The sequence below is a fragment of the Peromyscus maniculatus genome, chromosome 7 (assembly GCF_049852395.1).
Source record: "Peromyscus maniculatus bairdii isolate BWxNUB_F1_BW_parent chromosome 7, HU_Pman_BW_mat_3.1, whole genome shotgun sequence".
Lineage (NCBI taxonomy): Eukaryota > Metazoa > Chordata > Mammalia > Rodentia > Cricetidae > Peromyscus > Peromyscus maniculatus.
In genome coordinates this window covers 71,813,851-71,839,150 of record NC_134858.1, presented here as the reverse complement: position 1 = coordinate 71,839,150, position 25,300 = coordinate 71,813,851, and the positions used below count along the sequence as shown (strand labels likewise).

The following is a 25,300-nucleotide window of genomic DNA, read 5'->3' as shown; positions in this document are numbered from 1 at the left end:
TAGCAACAGGGCAGGTGTGTATGTGTCTCTCCTAAGTCTGAAGTGTAGTGTGCAATGTCACCTCCACTCTCTTTAGTGTGACCTTGGCCATGGGGCTTTATTTTCCTGCCTCAAGTTCTTCTCTACTTAGGATGGGAGAGTCGGACCAGGAAGCCCCTCTGCCACATCACAACTCTGAAGTTCAAGAATTCTCAAAACCAGCCAGCCACTCTCTCAGAGCATTGCTGAACAGGACGCTAAGCAAGTAAGTGGTCAAGAGAGTGGCCTTGAAGATCTTCAAGACCTCTCTAAGGCTTTTCTAACCTAAGCAAGGGAGTAGGGGCCTTTGTAGCTTCCATCCTCCAGGCATGGAGGGAGCAAGAAAGACTCTGAGACTGGGCTAACTCGGTCGGTAAGATGCTGACTTGTGAGTCTGAGAACCCAAGTTCGATTCTAACTCATATAGAAGGACAAGTGCTGTGGTGCTTATAATCCAAGCACTGGAGAAGCAGAGATGGAGGGTTCCCTGAAGCTCAGCCAGCAGTCTGGTTGAATTCCAGGTGACGACAGATTGTGTCTCAAAGTTGGGGAAATGTGTCAAAGAAAGCAAGCAGTGTTCCTGAGGATGGCACCTAAGGTCATCCTGTAGACTTTACATGCACATGTAGGGCATATGCGTGCACACGCACATGCACACACACACACACACACACACACACACACACACACACACACACACTCACACATACATACACGTGCACTGAGCCACACATACACGTTTGCAAACACACAAAGCATAATCTGGTCAAATCATCTGGCTTAATCCCAGCTTCCTACACAATAAGATAATGATTGAAGGAAAAACAAGAAAAGACCTAAGGACATCTAATCTTAGAAGAATCCTTTGGACTAAAAGGATGCATAGATGGTGAGCAGCTTTCAGGAGCATACAGAGATTAGCTTTTGCACTTTTCATGTAATTTAAGTTTGTAAACAGTCATTTTTCTCAGAAGGACGAAATCCTCTGGTAAATATAGAAGTGCATTACCTTTCCTAACTGTTCAGTACCATAAAAAAAAAAAATCTGAACTGGAAAGCAAGAATAGATTCCAAAGGAGAAAACAAATAGGTCTTTACACATTGGCAATGTGAAGAAAGAGAGACCCTGGGAAGAACTTATAGGAATCTTCACAGCTTGTTTTTTAAAAATGTAGGAGGTCAGAAAAACAAAGCAGACCTTTCAATCAAAAAAATATCAAGCTAGCATTTGAAACCAGAGATAAACATGATTTATGTATGAACTTGATAAGGGCTACAGAGGCCAATTTAAACTATAACAAAATCTGCAGCTCTCCCTAAGAGAGAGAGAGTACCAGAAAGAGCCCCCGCTTGATCACTGGTGGAGGAGACAATTGTAGAGTTACATGAGCTCTGGAATCCATAAGTCCTGCAAACTTTCCCCATGCTGAATCTAAGGAAGAACCATTAGTGTGGAAAGAATGGCTACAGAGCAGTCAAACCCTCAGCTGATATTGGTCTGTGTCTCAGGAGACCCTTGTTCCAGATGGTTAGTCGTATCAGATGGTACTGTCCCTAAATAGGAAATGGAAAATAAGCAAATCGTGTTACCTAGTCTATACCTTGTTTTCCCTTGTCAACAGAAGGAAGGAAGGAAGGAAACAAAGGAAAGAAGGAAGGAGAGGTCTGTTAGAATAAATATCTTGAATCATTAGTCTTAATGCTCTGAAAGTGATAGTTTTGCTTGATACCAAAGTGGGAAGTCTTACTAAAATGAAATGGGAGACATGCTTGGATGCTAACAACCTGCTTTGCAACTACATTACCATCTAAGCTGGAATGAGCACCACTCTCCGCTGTCCCGCATCCCACACAGGCATTCGTATTAGATGTGAGAAGTATAGGTGGTGGCTGGTACCCATTTTTATGGTTACACATATGAAATGTGTTTTAAAATGTTCAAGTATTTATTGAAAGATAAATAGGAGAAAGATGGCTTCTCAAATCTGAAAACAGTTGGTGTATCATACTCAGGATATTTGAATGGTGCTCTCAAGATTGGTTACCCCCAGAACATTAAAAAAAAAGCCTTTATAAGTGGCAGAAAGTATCCTTTATATACTTATCACTTTTGAGATAACATCTCTTTATTTAGCACATATTGGCCTTGAACTCATGATTCTCCTGCTTTGTCCTCCCACATGTTGGGCTTATAGATGTGCACCACCATACATGTGTGATAATCTCAATTTGATGCAAGATAATCTATAACAAAAAGTAAGATAAACACAACCCAAGGAAAAGAATTTAAGAGCAAGCATGTGTATGAAGGAAGAGAAACTGGTCCCTATAATCTAGGCAGATGTATCAAGAGCCAGGCTCAACACGAAAGAGATGTTATCTTAGTCTGAGAACAAAGAAATAGTAAGCAAAGGGCAAGAGATGTACAGATGCTTCTAGATAAAACAATTCCCTAGCTTATGGTAAAATACCCCTTGCTATGTTTTAAAACCTTGTTTGGAAGAATGCATGGACATAAAGGGTTCCCAAGTTGTGAAATGTTAGACCAGATCAATTAATTATAGAATCCGCCATGAGACAGAACCAGTGAGAAGACATGCTGCGGACACATCTTGACAAAGTTACATTGTGGAAAGCATTCAAGGGAAACACAAGCTTAAGTATTTGTTAAAGAAACAGGCTACTGAGCTATCACTTGATAGGACTTAGAGACATTGTTTCACAGGGAAAAGATGCAGGTGAATGACCAACATCAGGTCGGGGTTCCAGGGAACGGGTGAGCAACACTATAAGCCCAGCATGGGAGAAGCAAGGGAGAGGAGACACGTGAGAAGAGCCAAGTGGGCACACCAGGAGGCTTTGACTTGATGTACTGCATGGGTCCTTGTTGTCTATTAGGATACAAAGGAATGAATGATCTGGAAGGAATGAAGAGGAGAAGAGTTCGTCACAACGAGAATATCTAAAGATATCAAGACTAAAGCCTGGGAGCCAATCTGAGGAATGCAGGGAAACACAATGTTTTAAATAGTTCCAGTAGTTATTTTCTTGTCTCCAGTTTCTAACTGCCATGACCATCCTCTCCTGCTGCATTCCCTTCTAGGGCAGCTCTTATGACCACCCACCTGGGTCTCTCTCTTCAGTTGTTCTTTAAACCGAGAAATGCTGCATCTCAAACCCAAGGTCTGATCTCACAGCTCCCATGTAGAACATGATCCCCTACAATGACCCCCACTCAATCCACAATGGGAGATTCTAGAGCCATGAATTTTCCAAACAGTCCTAGTGCCATCTCAAGTAACACTGGCTGGTTTTTGAAGGGATTCCACCCTACTCTCAAACGTTTCTTTTCAGACTGTGGTACAACCCACTTCAACATTATGAAATCACACATTGTCCCTTGAATGTGACAATTATTTTCTACACCACTGCCTTTGTCCGGATCCTCAGGGAAAGATGTCACTCTAATTTTCTGTTTACTAAAATCAGTCTTTGTTGAAGATCTAGCTCAAATTCTACCTTTTAATGGAATCTTCATTAACCCACCAATGAATATACCTCTCCTCTGTAGTTTTCTGACTTAAATTACACATCTATGATGATTCTTTGTCCACACTCTGGTACGCTATCAGGATGTCCAGGTATTTTAGACACATCTTGACTTGTGAGGCTGTTTCCCTCTATAACACGGTCTCCAGTGCTACAATCAGAAGGCTGGGCTAGAAAATACAGAGGCATGACCCATATGTCAGTTTCTGACAGCCTGAGCTTGTCTCAGTCAGTTGGAAATTTAGAGAGAGAGAGAGGATGTTGGTATCAAACATAATGAGCTTTGCTCTCCTGGGACGGTGTAATTGTAGGCAGTAGTGGTCAGGAAAACCTACTTTCTCAGATTGGATCTTTGTGGAGAGCCTGGGTGCACCATACTAAGAAAAACTCCTAAAAAATTGTTTCCTCATAACCTTCAAAGAATGAAAATAAAAGTTGTTGGGGGAATTCTGTCCCCTAAGTACAACAGCCATTACCATCTTCATCAGAGTAGCTGTGACGACTGGAAAAGACCTGCAAAATCAGGCCTCTTAACATCCCCCATAGAAGGTGGGGAGGGTCACTGGATCCTCACCTGAGATTCCAGCCACCCCCTTGTATGCCTCCCTCCCAGCCATATGTACCTGATGCACGTGTTCTTAGGAAGTGCCAGAGACTATAGAATGTTGAAGGTTAACTGAGGCAATCACTCCAGCCACGTGACAATGAAGACCTGGCTATCCATGTTATGGTGAGACCTTTCCAGTGATGTGTCTCTTTAGGGGTCACCCCCATACCTCTAAGCACCGCCCCCAACCGATGCTCTGAAAGTCCTATATACTCACTGATTTGCCAATTTGGACTTTGGTGGAATCACCACTTTGACCTGTGCTCTATCTGGGATGAGTACACATTTATTCATGTCTCTCAAGAAAAAATTCACACTATCATTGCAAAAATGACATCCAAGGGAACATTCCTGGATAGTCATTCTCTTTTCCTGACCCTCATAAATCACAAAGTTAAACTGACCCCTGGGGTTTTACTCTTCTGAACATAATGTACAGTCATAAAACAAATTTTGGTCCCACAGGACATCCCATTTTTATTTCATTATTTCAAGGAAAGGGTCACTTGAATGTTAAAGGGTTTGGTTTGATCTTTGCTATGATTCATGTTGACTCACACCCATAGATGCATTCTTATGCACTGAATACATCTTATATATCAAATAATTGCCTCCATAGACCCCCATCGTGGCAAGCTTTATGTAATATTTTTCAAAGCAATGTAGGTGATAAAAAGTCTAAAAAGATAACCAAAGATAGAAAATAAACTCACTTAATATGTAAGTGATTATTATTTTGTGTAAGCTCCTATTCAGAGAAGATTTATTTTTCTTTCTTCAAAACTAAAACCTTCCCCACAGCTAAGAAAGGCCCTTAGAAATTTCTCTCAAACACCAGACCTAAGTTTCTATTCGCCCTCTTTTAACATTTCTATGCTAAGTTCAATCATCTCACTGATATTTCATTCTACAGAAGTAAGATGATAAAAATTTTATGAATGTAATAAAAGGAAAAATGAATGAAGATAATTTGGTATAATTTAACAAGATAAAATGAATCCCTGTGCTCTTAATGTAAGAGCAAGCTACAATCTACAAAGAAATATGCAATTATGGAAACATGAGTTTTGCATGAAAGTACCATCGACAGTCACAATTTAGTTATATGAAACATTAATTAGGATGGCTCCAGGGACTTGAAAGGGGTTTGGTCTCTAAATTCTTTCCAAAATACAGTTATTTTTAAGATTTATTTTATTCTATGCATATTCGTATGTAGTCTACATTTATTTTTGTGAATCATGTGCGTGAAGTTTTCCTTGGGGACCAGAAGAGGGCATCAGATCATCTGAAGTTGTAATTATAGGCTCTTGTGAGTCATCACGTGAGTTCTGGGAATGGAACCCAGGTCCTGTACATGAGGAACAACTGCTCTCAACTAATGTGCCATCTCTCCAGCAACAGTTAAGTTCTTTTTAAAGGCTTCCTTACTCAAATGCTATTTGGGTTAGGGTAGGGTTTTTTCTAATCTCTAGATTTGATTTCCTGTTTTGGGCATCTTCAAGGGACCATGGCTGTCTGCCTCTGCATAGGACCTCCTATTCTTCATCAGTTAAAGATCACACATTTGTTCCTCAGAGAGAGAAGATTTAGATTAAGTTCTTTTTGCCATAGTATGTTTTTGTTTGTTTTTTGAGACCCTAAAGATTTTTAATGAGGAGGCTCAGCCCAAGCCCAGCATAATGGGAGTCTGAAGAGTAGCAGCTCTCTGGGAGGAGGCAGCCATTTCCCAAGTATCCCTGCTACTTCCCACAGTAAGGAAGTTGTCTAACTTGGCATCACACCGTCCAGTTAGATGAAGGATGAAACAAAAATGCCTTAGAAGTCTATTTCATTGACCAATCTAAAGCACAGATCAAATTGGCTTTCTCCCAAGACTAAACATCGCTCCAAATCCCCTTATCCTGTGAAACTGTATCTGAGATTCTGACCCACACATGGCACCAGGCCCTGGCCTCCACTCAGTCAGGCAGTTATCCATGGAAGTGGCTCACGGCTGACACACAGATTGACTGGTTCACACTAATTTACTTCACAGAGATTCCATTTATCTCTTAGAAGATCCCCTGGCAGCAGCTTATAATGGCATATCCTAGGATGCCTGCCTGCGTGTGTTTTTAAAGTGGCAGTCCTTGATGAACCTGGGCTGGAAGACAGTTCACAGACAGAGGAGCCGACACTTTCAGAACACATCCCGAGGCACAGCTGGAGCCAGGAAGCTTGCTTGACTGGGCAGAGCAGCTGAGGATTTGCTGTATGTGCTTTCTGATGCGGGGGGGGGGTGGGGGGGTGGGGGGGTGGGGGGTGGGGGGGGTGGGGGCAAATGAGGAACAGAGAGGGGCGCAGAGGACAGACTATAATTTGGCCACTAATCTTTCCTTATTGTTTGTGTATATATTTAATTTGTGTGTGTGAACATGTGTGTGAGGGTGCCAAGAGGTTGGCACTTCAGCTAGGCTGGCTGGCCAGTGAGTTTCAGGGTCCTTCTTGTCTCTACTTCCCCAGTGCGGGGATCACAAGCACATTGCCACAGCATCTGGCTCTTATACCCTGGGGGCCTGGGGCGCTAACCCAGGTCCTCATGCATGAATGGAAAGCACTTTGCTACGGAGCCACCTACACAGGCCCACTTTTGCTCTTTAAATACTATGACATTATTAATTTCAACACATTTTCGGTGGACTGTTCTAAAGTTAGAAGTGTGGTTCACTGGACTGGGAAGAAAGAGTGAAGGGGTGGACACAGATTTTTCCATCCTATTCCAAGTGTTAAGAATAAGTGATGGTTGAAGGGTCATTCCTAAATGGGACATTCCCTCTAAGGCATAGGGAACAGCATAGAAGAGGAAAAGAGGACACACACACACATACACACACACACACACACACACACACACACACACACACACACACACACCCACACACCCCAGAAGACAGAGAGAAGCCATGCAGAATGCTAAGTTCTAGGTACGACATGGCCCTGGCAATCATGAACTCAGAGCAGTCGAGGTTGCCTGTGTTGGGAATGCATAAGACCAGACCTGTCCTTTGTCAATCACGCACTGGGAAGGAACTCACAGAGTCCTATCCCTCCCCGCCAAGCTATTGGTTGATTCCAAGGGAAGGTCAGTCACTGTCTGCAGTTGAGTACACAAGAGTGAGCCCACCAGGCTCCAGGAAATCACTCCCAACCCATGGTCACACAAATGGCTTTTGTCAAAGTCAAAACAAAAGGTCAAGATGTGGGAAAGACACTGTTGGGAATTCAGAGGAGTGGTTTTAACAGTGATTGGAGGGAGGGATGCAGGGAGGGGGAAAGGGCAGGGGTGAGAGTAAACAGAATGTCCTATATGTGGGGATGAAACCACCTAAGAATACCTTTAATAAAAGTTATAATCAATAACAAAGAAAGTAAAGAACACCAACTAATTTCATTTGCTATCAACAGTGAGGTCGAAAGAGCTAGTTAAAGGCCACACCACAACTGACTGGCTCGTTGTTTACATCTGAAGATAGAAAGCCTTTACATTTGCCCTCCTAGGCCTACCATAGAGCTTGGGGAAAAACAAACTGGATCTGTATTTATCAAAAGAGTAACCAGAAGGATTAATACCTGAGAAGACACGTCATACTGGTTCTATATTTGGGAAATGTGGTAGAACATTGGCCAGTCACATGGCAGAGGGAATTGAAATATTTTGATTCATAATTTATTATTTGAAGGTGTGTGTGTGTGTGTGTGTGTGTGTGTGTGTGTGTGTGTGTGTGTCACATGCTCACGTGCATGCATGGAAGCTCCAAGAGGGCACCACCTACTTTCCTTTATTACTCTGCATATTCTTTGAGGCAGCGTCTCTCCCTGAGTCTAAGGCTATGTTTATCTAGGTTAAGCTAGAAGGCAGCAAGGCCCAGTGATCCTACCTACTCCCCACACCTCAGGGCCAGAGTTACAGGCATTCATAGGGTACCAGGTTTGTTACCTGAGTTCTGGGATCTGAACTCTGGTCCTCTCAGCAAGGCCTCTTAACCACTGAGCCATCTCTCCATCCACCGAATTTAGATCATTTAATGGCACTGAAGCTAATAACATTAAAACAGTAATCTTAAACAACAGCAAGTCTACAGAAGCAGTGGGTGAGCCCCATCAAAAGGGAGGATTTAGGTATTGCTCATGCCTTATGGTGACTGTGCTGCTGGCCTGGAGCTTTGAGAAACAGCTACGATTGTCTTCAAAGACACTCAAAGTCAAAGACATTCAAGCCATCCCCAAACCAATTAAGCAGATGTAAACAGAAGGAAGACCCTCCCTGAGAACCACCACTGTACCGCTCCTTAATGAAAAGTGGCGTAATTGCATGCTATCCAGCTCCTTGATCTCACATTAAATCTAATAGATTGCTGATTTACACTGAGCATGCTGGTCCTAGCATTCTGCAGCGCTGTGCTGAATTTTAGCTCATTATCCTTCATCATGCGACTTGTAATCCTTAAAGCCCGCGATTGTGTCTGGCTGTTTGGTGAGGATTGCGCTGGGTAATGCAGGCATTCGACTCCTAGGGGTGATGGTTTAATTGAATGACACAGTATGAGTCAGCATTTGAAGAGTTATACAGATTGCTTTCCTTTTTGGACAGTTTGCTTTGAGTATCTATGTTTCCTGCAGCAAATATCAAGATAATTATTTAGTTTCCATCTGCTAAAAAAAACAGCTTTTTAAGCCGGGCGTTGGTGGCGCACGCCTTTAATCCCAGCACTCGGGAGGCAGAGCCAGGCGGATCTCTGTGAGTTCGAGGCCAGCCTGGGCTACCAAGTGAGCTCCAGGAAAGGCGCAAAGCTACACAGAGAAACCCTGTCTCGAAAAACCAAAAAAAAAAAAAAAAAAAAAAAAAAAAAAAAAACAGCTTTTTTTTTTTTTTTTTTTTTTTTTTTTTCCAGTGAGGAACAAATACTACTTAATTGCCATGGACCTTGGCCAGTGCGTTATTAAAACACACAAAATCTGGCTTACCTATAAACTGGTGGCCCTGAGAAGCCAGCTAACCCTTCTGGGGTTTCACCTTTCAGCACAATGATAAGGACAGCACCCAGCAGAAGAGAACCGTGCTCAGTGAGTAATTCAGATTAAATGAGAATTGCTTAGAACAATGACTAGAAAGTAACAGGCCTGTGTAGGTCAAGCATTATTATCATTTTCTATCTGTGGTTGTCTAGAAATGTGTGTTAATTACCAATGTGATGTCTAGCCTTTGGATAGAGACATTTTATCTCATTTTCCCTGCCACTACAGTGATAACATAAAATATATGACAGCAGTGCAGGGCGTTTTAAGTGGTTCTATCAACTGGATCTTCATTTGAGACTTCAGAACTCTGGGAAATACCTAGCAGCCCCTCTTTTTGAATGGTGTGCACAGGCATATGGTGACCAACTAAAACCCTGCCCAAAGCCACCTGTAACTTTTCCTTTTTCTTATAAATTGTGCCAGTTATGGCAGGAAGTAGAGACAGTTTCCGACAATGTTGGCCAGACAATGCGAGATCTCAATGGAAAGATGCTCTTGACAGATTTTTTTTTTTTTTTTTTTTTTTTGCAATTAAATAGATATGATGACATGTTGATGTTTTTTAAGAAATACTACAATGACCCTCATGAAAACTGGACCCAGGCTTGGAATTTTATATTATTGCACATGCACAATGGTTTCAGATTATAGATGTTCTGATTGTGCCTCCTTAAATAAACAGTTATATCTTTTATATTGAAGCTGAGAACAAATCTTGAGCTACTATTTATGTATGGTCCTTGATCCTTGATTTTTTTTTTAAAGGTTCACTTCCTTTTATTTTATGGATATGAGTATTTGTCTGTAGGTATATTTACCACATGTGTTCAGTGCTCACAGAGGCCAGAGAAGGGTGTTGGATTTCCTGGAACTGCAGTTACAGATGTTTGCAGGCTGTCATGTAGATGCTGGGAATCAAACCCAGGTCCTCTGCAAGAGAAGTCAGTGCTCTCAACCAGGGAGACAACTCTGCAGCCCTGATCCCTGCTCTTTTGGATGACTCTTCTGTTTACTTTAGGTTTAGAGAAAAGCTGATGAGGAAAGGGAAAGTTTAACCCAGCTGGGCTCCGTCAAATGCAAAGCCACAGTAGGAGGGCGATTATTTGATGATCCACACAGCTGAAGGCAAGAGTCAAGACTGCCTCTTCCTGCCTTTGGTTGCTGACATCCCCTTCATCCTTGTTTCCAGGTTAGAAAGTGCCAGAAGGCAGTCAGTCAAATAACAACAATGGAAACAACCTCTTCTTTAAACCACAGGTCAAATCTTGGAAGCAGGACATGTTAATATCCACCTTAACGGATAATATAGCCATGTTAATATTTTAACTGAACCTAGTTGAAAAGAAACATGTAAAGTGGGATAAAGTCGAGACTACCTTTCTATCACACTCCAGCCATAGCAAACAACACATTTTGCTCAGCTGTTTCCTTCATCGACACCCCCATGTTCACACAAAAAGATAAAACTTTCTCAGCTCCTGTGTGCTTCTACACACTGTAATAGTGGCTAAAAGAACTGGGTCAGAAGCTTGAGAGTTGGCAAGATCCTTGCCATTGCATTTACATATTGAGAAATGAGTGTCATGATATCGGTCTTCATAATAAGTTGCCAAAAGTCTACTATATAAATGTGTCTACAGAAAGGTAACATCGTCACAAGAGAAAAAGCTTCCCTAAGCAGAGAGGGAAACAAGCAAGTGAAAATTTTGAAAAAAGAGAGAAATATAAATTTTGTGGAAGATAAATCAAATCAGCCATAGAGTTTAAATAAATAAATAGATAGATAGAAAAGCAATTAAATAACAATAAATAATCTTCATGTATTAGCTTATATTCAAACCAAGCAGCATTATCAGTAAATGCCAAAGAGCTTAATTCATCTATTGGAGGAAAAGACGGAAAATAAAATCTAACTGACAAATTTTACTGACAAAGTAAAATCTAACACTGTGTTGGATAAAAGAGTTAAGGAAGATTAAACATAAAAGGATAGGAAGGCTTTAAATAAATGAAAAGAAAGCAGCTGTCACACTAACACCACACAGGGTGGAAAGCAAACTGAAGAGCATCAAATAAAGACACAGGGAAGGATATTTCTCACACTAAGGGCACTATTCACATTGAAGGCTGTTTCTGGCTAACCAGTTTGCATATAATTTTATTGTCATTTTAATAAATCTGAAATACTCCCAAGGAAAGCAAAGAGCAAATACTAGTAAGATATAGCTTTACTCTCTTTCAACCTAAGGCAGAAATGAAGACAAACTATTGACAAGTATATAGAAAATCTACAAAAGCAAATCAGTCTGCTACTTTGAATGGTAATAATAGATGGCACATGTTGCTGTCATATGCACATAAAAGTTCACATTTTTATTACAAAAAAAATTTCCCAGGGATGTCCCAAGGAATAGAATTAACATAAACACCACCCTCAAAATTACAGAGCAATAAACTCAAATCTAACAAGATTTCTTGTGAGTAGCCATGAGGAGTCTTGCCCTGCTCTGTGTGTAAGGCTATACTGAATGGGCGGTCACCTTCTCTAGTGAGAAATAAGGAGTATAAAATGGATGGCAAGGAGTTCCTCAGCTGCCTACTCTTTGTGTTCTTTTGGAGCTGTGTTCAGATGATCACAGAGTTCCTTTTCTTTACTTTTGGTACTATAGACTATGGTAGCACTAAAAAATATGCCCAAGATCTTCTTTCAAAATACACTGTGCTCAAGCACACTTCAGAGGGAAGTCTTCCAAAATTAGAGAAAGAACCCAGAGCTGCTTTCTTCCCAGAGACTAAGTGATGAAGGGTGCATGACAGCAGGATGCTGTGTGGTGAGATGTCTCAAGCACACAGTAGATGGAATTCCTCTTGCTATTCTAGACCATCCACAGAATTCCGGCCAAAGTCAGTGATTTCAAAAGGAGGGAGCTAGTCACTAAAGCTGGAAGGCGAGGCACTGATCTTCGCTAACCTCCATTACTGATTCATAAAGGCAATGGAAATTGGGGCGAGTCTAGAAAGCAAGGACTGAGAAGGCAGTAAGGACTTTCTCACCACGTCACAAACTGATTTTTTTTTTAATTGGGGGAGGGCAGGATAGGGTTTGATGGTAATGCAGTACATATTGTTGAGTATCTTAAACCAGATTATGATCTTTTTAAAAATGTTAGTTCTGATCTCTGAACAATGGAAGAGTCATTGTTTAAAATGGGTTAAAAATCATAACCAGCAATAAGAGTTTAAAACCCAGAGTCAAGAGAGAAAAACATCAAGGCATTTGCTTCATCTTAAAACCAACTCAGAAAGGCTAAGGATGACAGACAAGAAGCCTAGAAATAATCTGGGGAAATTCAAAGGAGAAAGAGAAAGCCTGATCATAAAAAAATACAAACATGCCAGTAAGGAGTGTTTGAGGCAGGTGCATGTGGACGATGGTCCTTCACTCTTTCTTAAGAGTTCATTCTTTGGACAGGGCTTCCATTTGTTAGTTAAGAAAATCTAAACTCAAGGTAGTTAAAATAACACTTCTTGCTCACATACATAAATTCAAAGACTGCCTGAAAGGAGCCAACTTTATAAAAAAAAAGTAGATTTAAGTTATTTTCAAAGGCAAGAAATGTCAATTTTAGAACATATTAATGTTTAATTAAACCAATATGAAGGTGAAGTTTTACATCTAAGGCCACCTAGGCTGTGATTTATAATGGGTCAGAGGTGATTTCTTAAACTTTTGTTTTATTCTTGAATTGTGCCAACTTGCATTAACACATGGTAAAATTAAAGAACCCAAGTCCCAAGCCCTAGAGCTCTGAGAATTACCTTGCCTACTTGGGCTTACCTGCTCTCCTTTTCACCCATGTAGATACTTTCCAGGGGGGGACTGATGGCATCCTCTCTGGTAGTAGAAGTTCAATTAGACCAAATAAGATAAGCTTCATTGAATCCAGCCATTGTTCTTCGTACAGGGCTTCAGGACAAGCCACAGTGACAAGTGTTGAAGAGATAGATTTGATGGGACACAATCCAGGACCTACAATTGCTTTTCTGTCTCGTGGGTCTTGACCAGGGGCTGGGAAGCCATTTCTTAAAGGTCAAGATGGTCAATATTTCAGACAATGGGTCAGGAAGGACATGGGCAGATCCTAACTACTTAGCATTGCTGTAAGGACACAGAAGCCATAGCTGGCAACACAAGGAGGAAAGTCTGTAACTATGTTCCAATAAAACTTTATTTACCACAGCCTGGCTTCATCCCATAGGCCCACAGTCTTGACCATTTTTAGTTGGCATATCAAACTACCAGCTGAGCTGGAGTCTACTGTGATGTCGAAAGCTTATCACCCCAGAATAACTATAAATGGCTACTAACCAAAACGTTACCCTTAATAAAAACACTATGAGACTCTTTGCAATAATATTTTCAAATCAACCGTGTGGTTTCCAAGTGTGATCTTGGGAAATGACAATGTCTGGTTGCAAAGTCAAAAGGTTGGATCCATCTGTAGGATTATAACATAAAATTCTCTCCTTTCTGATGATGAAACACTGACTGCAAAATGGACCTGAACCTCCCCTTCCTAACCCCTTTAATTACCACCCTGGCCCAGGAGACAGTAAGACAGTAAGACCTTGGGTTCTCCCTTGGGGGGATGTGTGTAGGCTTTCTATGTGCAGATTGTCTTGAGTACACACCTGCATCCACTGTAGAAGGTGCTATAGATGAAGGAGAGGAGACAGTGAGAGTAGAACCATTAACGGAAGGAACATTTATTAAGCGCTGACTGTGTGACAGTTCCTGCAGTAGCCAACAACACACATAGGTCCCTCGTAATTTTAAATCTTAGATTCTAAGCAGGAGGCATATGGTAAGTGCATACTCAAAAAACTACTAATCGTCACATGAAAATAAGTGATCAGAAAGTCAACCCCCAGTGTATCATGAGCCCTCACGAAGCTTGGAAGTCAGCGAAGCAATGTGGAAAGTAAGAATTCCATGGATAGAAACCTGGTCAAAGTTTTTATGACAGGAGAGACAATAGTTTGGAGGGGAGCCGGCTGCCTTCGTGTGTGTGTGTGTGTGTGTGTGTGTGTGTGTGTGTGTGTGTGTGTGTGTGTGTATCCTGAGGTTGATGAGATTTGGGAACAGGAAGAGGGCCAGCATCATTGCAGGGCAAACAATGGAGAGGGGACTGAGACGTATGAAGCTGGAGAGTCTGAGGGATGAACTCACAGGCCACAACAGAGCTTGATGGGAGCTGCGCAATGTGTCTTCAACACCACGAGAAGACATGAGAGTAACTCATGGAGGGCACAGCATGCTTAAGCTTACCTGCCTGAAAGTTCATTCTGATGATGGTGTGAGATATGGCTTAGAGGAATTACTTTATTAAACCCATTCTCCTTCTTTCTCTTGACAACTCCTTTTGTGAGTAAAGCACTTTTTAAAAAAAATGACCTTCTATTAATTCTTTGAGAATGTTATATGGTATATTTTGAATATATTAACCTTCCTTTCCCCAACTCTTTCCACAACCACACTTCATCCTCCCATCACTTCCTGCCCAACTTTGAGTCATCTGGGTTTTTTGCTGCTTTTGTTATTAAGTTATATTATAAAAAGCTGTTATAAGTTTATTAACAGCTATATAGAGTAGAGAGGAGGTTAAAGAGAGAAAGCCTTGTACATCCCTTCCTCTGGCTTAGTTTATGACCATCAATAACCTAGAGATATATATTTCCATGAAATTTGCTTCCCTATGCAAGGAAAATCCTACTGCTCTGTTAAAAAAAAATCTGTCCAGAAATCAGAATCATTGAAAGATATTTCAAACAATGATAATGGAACTAGAGGCAAAAACTTCCTCCAAGAATGTTCCTCCAAGCCAGTAACAGGCATCAATGTAAGAGATGGTAACAATGCAGGGTGATAGATAACTAATGAGACATGGAATAAGATTGAGAACACACATATGTGTAGATATGCACATGTACATGCATGTGTATACACACTCACAAAGATAAACAAACTCACTGAGAGGCAGACAGACTGATCCTGTCTGAACAGCTGGCCTCCATTGACTGAAACTGTCCTGCCAGATCACAGTGGGGACAGGAGGAAGCGAAGTGACCATTTGCCCATCTGCTGCTGAGCATCCTCAGAGAAAGGACAGAAGTGTGCTTGTCCAGAATTTTCCAGGGTCACCCAACATTTTTAGACTATCTCCAAATGAACCATGCTGCATCTCTGTCTGTGTGTGCACTCCCTGTATAGAAATACTCAGAGATGAAGAGCAGGTCTCCTTGGTGACAGAGCTGAAATATTCTTGTTTATTGTTAAAAGTTCAGCTGTGTATGTAGCATGTTGACACCTCCTGGGCTCAGGCAAGCCATGCATCCCCCTGCTTATTTAACAGCTTGTCAGGGTTATTCACTATAGGCATTGTCACAAAGCACATGGCCACATCTCATATGTCCGATCCAGGGTGGATCCCGTGTGACCTTTGACTATGTATCACAAAGGCTAAAATCACCCGTTAGGTTGATATCAATTATTTTCACAGTGAGCTGATATGCTACGATATAGTCTAGATTTTCAATATTGCTTGTTAAATGTTAATAGCTAGTTTTATAATACAATGCTAGATGCTTGGATATTTTCAAATATACTCTCTGTTAGTATGTTTTAACTGCTGTTCTCCCCTTAGATTCTGTAATGACATCTAGACAATATCCAAGTGCTTAGAAAATCCTTTTGTTCTCGGTGATGAAAAAAAAATCTCTGTTGTTAAAGAACAGAAGATGTCTACCAAAGATTGAGTTAGCAGACATGTTACATGTTTGTCTATTAAGTGTTTATATTCATGAAGAAAATATTAACCAGTGAAAGTCTAACCCCATCTGATTTCTCAGCCTTTTGTTTTGGGGAACATGCTTCCCTACACCAAAGGGTAGTTGTCCTGAGGAGGACCAGATCCTCCGTGATGTATCAATGCCACAGAAAAGGAAGAGTTCCCAAATGACAGTAGAATATTTGAATCATAGCCATAAACACGATGTCCATGACTATCATGATTCAGTATTATTTAAGACTCTAGAAATCATATGGAAAATAATAACAAAGAAAAAATTAAAATGCATGGCTTTCTTTACAGGTTTGCCCTCTCAGCCACTGTTTTCAAGTGTCACATTTCTAACCAGAGAAGGGACATATCACAATATCCAGTAGAAGTCATTTTTTTTTTAATCTGGAAAGATAGTGGCTTCATCATTAAAAAAAATCCAACCAACTAGAATACAAAGCCCTTTGACCTGGCAGATCAAAGGTTAGGCAGCAATTTTGAATAATAAATGAGACCTGTTGACCTCCTGACCCGATTCTGGCAGGGTGAGAGTGTTCCGTCCTTCAGCAGATGCTGGAGGCAGACACTTGCACAGGCAGCCAGCTAATGACCTGCCTGAGCCCTGGGTTTCGGTGTGGTGGAGCACGGGCAAGAATGAGCTTCAAACGGCTAGGTCATGGAAGAGATTTGTAGGAATATTTCCACTGTTGCCTAGAAGGGGTCGCCTCTGTAGATCCCCCTACCTCCACCAAATCTGTGCGGCACTCGGGAGATGCCTAACCATGACCTAAGGGGTTCCTTCCAATTCTTCGTTTATTTCTGATTTGTGCATTTCAGGTACAACATCAGCAAGGTGATTCTATTTTTTTTTTTTTTTTCTAAAAAGAGGAAGACTGCATTGTTACGATCCTTGTCTTCCATTACAGGCAAACGGTCCGGGTATTTAGACAATGAATTTAGACATGCGTGGTGTCAGGCTATTCTTAGGAAAGGCTTATGAAATGACATCTGATGTCATAACTAGCTTTACCATTCAGGTTTATTAGACTAATATAGGGCTCTAAGGCATAACATAAAATTTCCAGAAAAAATGAGAGAAGCTATAAGCTACACTCCCCATCATTGCTATTTAAATTTTCATATTGCTTCTGGAAAATAATCATCTGTTACAAAGTCAACATGGGAAATGTTTACATCCTCTTAGTAAATATCCCATATGTCTGTTTTGACACGCTTGATTAACCGCATGTACAGCACATTTAATTTGTGTTTACCTGGTGCCATTTAAAATTATTTTTAAAAAAATGTCAGAACTTGGCCAAATTCCAGTTAGCTAATTAGATTTATCCTGGTGGGTCTCCCTTGAGCTTTCAACTAGATATTATATTCTTTTTTTTACCCTTCATATTAAATTCTTATCAACTGCTGGGTTTTGCCGAGGGTCAGTTAGTTAAATAGTGTTATCTCCTCTTGAGGAACACAGACAAGGAAGGAATATTTGAATGAATTTTTCTGTGCTACAAATTAGAAAAATAACATTTCACAATAAAGGGAAATCTTCATACAAGTCTCTATATCTGTCGCAGACAGAAGGAAGACAGCATTGAGAGCTAGCTGCTGCTCAATTGGGTTTACGTTTATTCAGCTCCATGTATTGTGTAAACATACACAGACCACTCTTGGCACACGTAGGTCTGTTAACCAACCGTCTGTTACAGAAAACGGTGTTGTCTGTGCTGACTTTTTCTACAGTCACAAGCTTTTCAAAGCACAAAGTGCTTGACCTGGATTTATGCTGAGGTCATGTTCTAAATAATACTATGGGTATTACTGCCTTACCCCAGCTGAACTGTAATGCAGAAGAAAGAAATTGGTTTACCAGTTTGCAGAAAATATAATGATACTCCATGGGTATGGGGGGGGCAGGAAGAGGGGGCTTTGCTCCACTGAAGCACTTCACGTGCCATTTTATTTTAACCTCACAACCAATTGCACGGGGGTTACATTCAGTTCTGCACTAGAAACTGTCAATCTGTTTGTAAACAAAGAACAAACTACTAAGTAGAGAAAGACAGTGGTATGGCCATTGCTGACTTCCGGGATGTTGATGCAGAGGGGGGAGGTCTCTAGGAGTCAAGCTAGTGTGTGTTCTGTATCACATGGCCAGTTTCTGAGTTCTCCTCCCCCCTTTGATTCTTCCAAGTCAGTTAGGACTTGGAGCAAAAGAAAGAAGAGCTGGACACTGTGTAGAGAGCCAGGGAGTCTGTTCTTCCTCCACAGAGGGGAGAGGGAAGGTAGAGTCACAGAGCAAAGGCAAGAGGAAGAAGCAGGTGACAGGTGAGAGAGAGAGAGAGAGAGAGAGAGAGAGAGAGAGAGAGAGAGAGAGAGAGAGAGAGAGAGAGAGTGTTAGTTGAGGAAATTGGGAGAGGAAGAGGAAGAGGGAGAACAAGATGTGAGAGAGTGACTGACAGCTCCTCACCAGAAGGAGGCTGCTCCCTCCTGGGCTCTAGTTCCTTGCCTGAAGGAGGCTTCCTTTGCCCTTATCCTCTCCAAGCCTGCACTCAAAAGAATGGCTATGTGGAGAGGGCTGAGGACACGGCTTTGTTGGTAAAGTGCTTTTCACAATAGCAGGGAGACCTGAGCTGCATCCCCCAGAACCCATCGATGCCACAGCAAAAGTATCCTCATGGCTCTGCACAATCAGCAGGATCATGGATCATGGGCTTCCACATGGTTTCTGGTGGAAAGCACAGACCGAGTTGTGGTGCACGCTTTTAATCCCAGCACTCTAGAGGCAGAGCCAGGAGGTTCTCTATGAGTTTGAGGCTAGCCTGGTCTACACAGAGAGATCTAGGACAGGCACCAAAACAACACAGAGAAACCCTGTCTCAGAAAGCAAAAGCAAGCAACAAACAAACAAACAAAAAAGACCACAGATTCAGATGAGGCAGCCTGGACCACAGACATCAGCATGGCCTCAAGTGGCAGCACAGGCTACTCCCATCAATATGGTCCCTGGCTGCAGCATGGCCCATGGGCATCAACATGGCCTCAGGCTACAAAACAGACCACAGACATTCATGTGGCCTTTGGTGGTAGCATGGGCCATAGACATCAACACAGACTCTGGCTACAGTAGGACCATAGATCCAGACATGCCTATTAAATGGCAGCATGGACCCAGACATCACCATGGCCTCAGGTGGCAGTATAGACCACTCACATCAACATGACCCCCAACAATAATACAGCCTCTGGGTTCAGGCTGCAGCACAGAGCACAGACATCTGCATGGCCCTTGGTGGCAATGTGGGCCCTGGGAGCTACTGTTTTTAAGGGCCAAGGTATAAGGCAGGCAAATGGACCAATCCATTTACTCAAAATGGAAACAAAAGAATAATTACAATTGCTCTCATCTGTCAGACTGGAAAAAAAATCCAGTCAAAATGACTGTGTCTAGCTTCAGTTAGTAGATTCTGAAGATCAATAGAAATGATTCTACACTCAGGATCTTGAGCAGGGTGAGACCTCTGGCTTTTGAGTTAATTTCATCTAGGCAACCAGACAGATTAAAGATAATGTCACCATTTGTCCCTGTGCCTCACAAGAAAATGTATAGTTGAATTTCTTCAGTCATATATAAATCAAAATGTTATAGTGAGGAGGTGCAGCCATTACAGAAGTGATGTCTTTCTCTTTAATTCACGTTTCTCACACTTTGGTTTCTTGCCTATTTCTCACTGTTATCCTTTCTTCAAGCATTAAGAAATACATTTCTTAGTTGCAAATTCTATTTTCTGACCCCACTAGCATAACAAGTCATCCAGAGTTGGCTATTCCTTGCATTTATCTTGTTTCTGCATCCCATCTCCCAAATGCAAATGAGCTAAAATAAAGTTTCCAAATCATGTCAAGGACATATATTTCATTATTGTCTGGGGTTCTGGGGTTCTGCCTATTAAAAACCATTTCTCAGCCTTCTACTGTAGTATTCCTCAGCAGATGGGGGGGGGCATTTACACTCGTCCTCTAACATGACTTAGGTTGCCTTCAGTAGGGGCTGCCATCTTTATTTTATGAAATTAGCAAAAACAAGAGGAATGAGGTCATTTTCTTCAATCATTTAGCAAACCCAGCTGAGGCTTACATATACATTTCTATATTATATTATTCTATGATAGTCTCTAGTGCATTACAATGTATCAAAGTTTGTGTGTGTGTGTGTGTGTGTGTGTGTGTGTGTGTGTGTGTGTGTGTGTGTGTAATCCCCTGGGGAAAACATTTTACCAGAAGTTTCATAATGAAGCTGAGTGGTTCAGCATCCATTTACTGGGTTTGGCGATATTTAAAACAGTGGAACTTGGCAGCCTGCGCTGACTGCACAGGTCGACACTGTTTCACAACAAAGGATTTGTGTTTCTCTCCTCTCTAGTTTTCATCATGTTGCCGTGGAGCCAGTTTTCCCTGAGATCATTTACTCCGCCCAAGTGTTTCTAAAAGATCACCTAAACTGAGGTCTGAGGTCTGGAAATCAGCAGGGCAACGTTCAGAGGTGTCCCTTGGTATGGATGGATGGAACTGGCTCATCACCTGTCACCCAGGCATCCATGTGAGAAAGGCTGGCTATGCCCCACACTGGCAATTATCTGGTGAATCCAGCCTAGTAAACTGCCCAGCCTGATAAAAGTTCAGAGAATAAATAGAACTGTACAGGGAAAGAACAAAGAATCCTTCCTGGTGATCCAAAGGTGTTCTCTTAAATGATCAGTTCTTTAGCAGCAGCCTCATACAATCCATAGACTATTGCAGGTGTTACAGAACCTGCCTCAGAATGCAGCAGAAAGACAGGCTGGTGGAAAATGTAATAAATTCTTAGTATAATGCATGCTGAGTATATGTGTGTGAGCATATAAAACACAACACACATATTCAAGCATTGCACAAAACATACATTTGCATGCATCGCACTTATAACACACACATATATATTTGTCATATACAATATTATACATATTTATATGCGTTACAAACACAATACACACATATACATGTACTATACTACATAATAAAAAGTATACATAAGCTATACAAAATCTACACATATACATGCACCACATATAATATACACATACACATGCAATAGACATGCATTACACAAATAGTATATGCACAAACATCACACAGTACATGCACACACATGCAACACATATATACTCATGTATCTCACACACACAATACACATATACATATATATTACACATATACATGCAATATCCTGAATGAAGAATTTAGATTATTAAAGTAATATTGAAAAAGAGTTTTACTTTGGGTAGATAAAGAGAAAAAGAAGTTTTATTGAAAGTAGGAATTTGGCTTAAATAATTAAACAATGTCCATTGCCAAGTTGGACTTGGCTAGAATAACAAACTTCACTTCCAAGGTAATTTATGTTATTGGTTCTTACTATGTTAGGCTTTCCAGAGAGTATAGATGCCAAGAGGCGGTGCGCATATAGTCAGAGCAAAAACTTGCCTTCTTACTGTGACTAAGCTCCTTCCTCTGACCTAAGCAGGACAGCCATGCTATGCACATTGTTTGGTAATTTTTGCTGACCCTTCAAACCACCTTAGAGAAACAAGTTCCCTGCTTCTTTCAACATGATAAGAAGAACAAAAGCGTACTCAGGTGGACGCTCTTGCAGTCGCAGGACTCTAGGGATTGAGACAGAATTACAAATTTAAGTCCGGTCTGAACTGCATAGTAAATCCGAGGCCAGCTTGCATGTATCGTGAGACCCTGTCTGAGAAGAAGAGTGGGAGCTAGGGATGGAGAGAGAGAAAGGGGGGAAGAGAAAAGGAGAGAAGAGAATCAGAATGACAACCAAAGTCAGTGCTTGGTCTGGACAGCTTAGAATGATCATTTTTATGATCTTGTAAGAGATCTGATCATGAGACACAAATCCCAGAGAATGGACAGGAATGTGGCACCAGCCATCCTAAGCCCCAGTTCCCTCACCCTTAAGTGGAGGGGATCCTACTAGTTAGTTCATTTCCAAGGTTCTCATGAGCCATCAGATAATTCAAAGCACCTAATGTTTGTATAGAAATACAATTCAACAGATCTATAGGTTAACTTATATCATGCATATTAAATTTTTGATAAAGAAAATGAAGTTCACAGAAGCTAACTAAAATGACATTGCAAGTGGAGCTGGACTTCAAGCTTTGGTCACTATCAAAGGGAGAATTTCCCACATACACAAATGCACATTTCTATAGACATGCCAAATCTCTCCTTCCAAAGCAGTTTTTCAAACTGCAAATCCCTTACCCCTTTCACCAAGGGTCCCCATTCCTTCCTGTAGTGTGGATCACTATTGTATGGTAGTGGTCTCTTGCTGAGCCCAGACTGTGGGAAATCTCTTAATGCATTACTGTTGGAGCTGGGTCTCCCAATCTCCTTGATGTCCTCAGTAAACCATGTTCCCTGGCCTGAGCAAGAGGAGCATGAAAGGTCAGATGTTCTTCCTTCTTCAAGACCTCCACCCTGCTATGTATGGATCAAGAAAACAATCAGAGCTTGGATGGTGTAAGAAGGTGGAGAGGAAGCCTGCTACCTCTGTGATAACTATTTGTATAATAGCAACCATCTTGGTTAATGAACATGAGGATCTTACCAGCATCTAATCTGATTAATCTGGATTTTAGTGAATAATGGGTGCAGAGGACGTCTTGCGTTATTGTTATTGAAGTGGCAGCTGCAGGAAGACCAAGGACAAGTGGGACAGACAGATTTGAGTCCACTGTCTTCCCAAAGACCTCAAGTGATGCAGCTCCACCTCCATCAAAACTTATCCTAAAATCTACAGATTATAGTTCCATCCAGTCTTGTTGGCAATTGTCTTTTAATAGTAGATCCTTAATTGCCCACATTTTAAACATTATACCTGACACTCAATTTGGTACTGCCTGTTCCTATTACCTAGGAGATTTTTGTATGCTCTAATAGATTCTATCTCTTCTAACAAAGAAAAATTTAAGAATTATAGAATTAAGTAGCCCAGTATATAAAATAAAAAAGTAAATAATCTGAAACAGAGGTTCAATGGGAAGGGAAGGTAATAAGGGAGGGTGTCAGGGGTTATAATCAAGGTACATTGTAATGGTATGAAAGTGTGAGAAGAAATAAATCTTTAAAAATCTAAAGCAAGTTCTGAAAAATTGGCTTGTAGGCAAACACTGTATATCAGATTTCATTGGACAACTGCAACTCCACTCAATAGCATTTTACATATAGTACCTTGCATCTTGATCTTGGGGGAAATGGCATAAGGGAACAAAGAAGAAGGAGAAAAGATGATTACATTACCCCTCAACATGATGATTTAGCAATTCATCATCTATTAAAGTACATTTTCAAAGCAATGGCAGATTGATTTCCAAATTCCAAATTCCAAAAAGTTAACTAAGTTGCTGTGGATTACTAGGATACAAGAAAATGTTCCAGAACCTTATGTAGATCATTCTAGACAGCATGTTCTTCTTTTTCTTCCAATGGAAACAATGAACGAAGCTGCTGAACTCTGGCTTACAGCTGTCAATGCCAAGTACTTTTTATTTCACTCTTGATAGTGAAATTGTTTCAGAATAAAAGACTTTTCATGAAACTTTTTGATTGACCTTTTAACCAAAGGGACATACTACTTTTTAATGACCTTCATGTGTGCCAGTGTCCCTGTGTGTGAGTGCAGACCAATGCTTGCCACAATGTGTATGCGTAGGTCAGAGGTTTATCCTGGGTGACAGCCTTTACCTTCTAACTTCACTCACTGAGACATCTCAGCTTCTACTACATCTTACGCTTTGCCATTTACATACATAAAATGTATGAATTGCTCATTCTTTGAGTTTTAGAATCTCAGGTGTGCCGAGGAGCAGAGTATTGGCTTAGCATCTCAATGAATGACTTGGGGTCAGCTGAAGTGCTTAGGTCACAGAACTGTAACTGAACAGCCATGGCAGCCTTCAGTGGGTATTGACTTACAACCTGGTATTGGACCTTTGGTTTGGGTGAATGCACTTCCCTCTTTTGATCGAAAGACAAGCATTCTTCTTGAATCACTTATATCCACCCCCTACACACTGCTTTTTTTTAAAACCAGAACAGAACCAACTGTCAACATCTATCACATAAATGACCTTTAATGATGACAAAGTATACAGAACATTTGCTTTTTTTCAAACAACAGACTTTCCTTTTGGAAAATGAACTTCTAGGGATTGGGAAGATAGCTTAGAGGTTAAGAGGGCTTACTTCCCTTGCAGAGGATCTAGGTTTGGTTCCCAGCATCTTCGTGGTGGCTCACAAGCAAGCATCACCACAGTTCCGTGTGATCTAATGCCCTCTTCTGACCTTTGTGGGTACTCCACTCACATGGTACACACACATACACATTTGTAAAAAATAAAAAAAATTAAAAAGTAAGTCGTAGAAAATCATTTTCCAAAGATCAGTTGAATACTAGCCTCCCTGAGAGACTCATTTTCACTTGCAGTGTCTGCAAGCAAAATCCATCAACGGACAGCTGCAATGTGAGTTTGCTTTTCTTGCTCTGGCATTGACCTCCAACCTGATCTGAAAGAACCCCCTTCTTTCAAAATGAGAAGTTATTCATTGGCTATAATAACTCTATAATGGATGTTGTTACTAGAAACCAGCAACTGTGCCCAAATAAGAAGGTTTTGTGATCCTGACAGGCATGCTTACACAAGAGGACAAAAATCACTAGGAAACTTCCTTTCCGACGGCCTCAGTATGCAGCTATGAAACTGATTTCTGAAACTGTGGGCTGATGCATGGTGATCAGAAAGAGAAAAGGGGGATCATAAGAAGCGTGTACAGGCTCTGGCTCTATGTGGCATCCTGCACATTATGGTCTCTGAACTCTGAGCAGATCTGCCAGGCTGCTACATGCAGCACTGCAATGAAGAGATGTGAGAAATAAAAATGGTAAGCCTATTGGATAATCATTACACATAAATAAAAAGCCTTTGATACATGCAATTATTACAAGTTGGAATGCAGGCCAGTGTTAAAGAGGCAACTTAGATGTGCATGGCACATTTATTACAGCTCCACAGACAAGTTATTGAGCTGTCTGTGATTAGAAAAAAAAAAAACAGAGCCAAACAGGAAAGCTTTCAGCACTGAATGGTGGTGGTTGAGG

At 41.1% G+C, this 25,300-nt stretch overlaps 1 protein-coding gene and 1 long non-coding RNA gene across 4 annotated transcripts in view; one reads left to right on the top strand and one right to left on the bottom strand.

Moving 5' to 3' along the window:
- Wdr72 (WD repeat domain 72) overlaps positions 1-25,300 on the bottom strand; it is a 173,670-nt gene that overhangs the window by 15,877 nt on the left and 132,493 nt on the right. The window lies entirely within an intron of this gene.
- The window catches only part of LOC121830901 (uncharacterized), a 79,284-nt gene that overhangs the window by 23,928 nt on the left and 30,056 nt on the right, over positions 1-25,300 (top strand). The window contains exon 2 of the long non-coding RNA XR_006074207.2: positions 131-244. This is a non-coding gene — a long non-coding RNA (uncharacterized LOC121830901). The remainder of the gene's footprint in view (positions 1-130; positions 245-25,300) is intronic.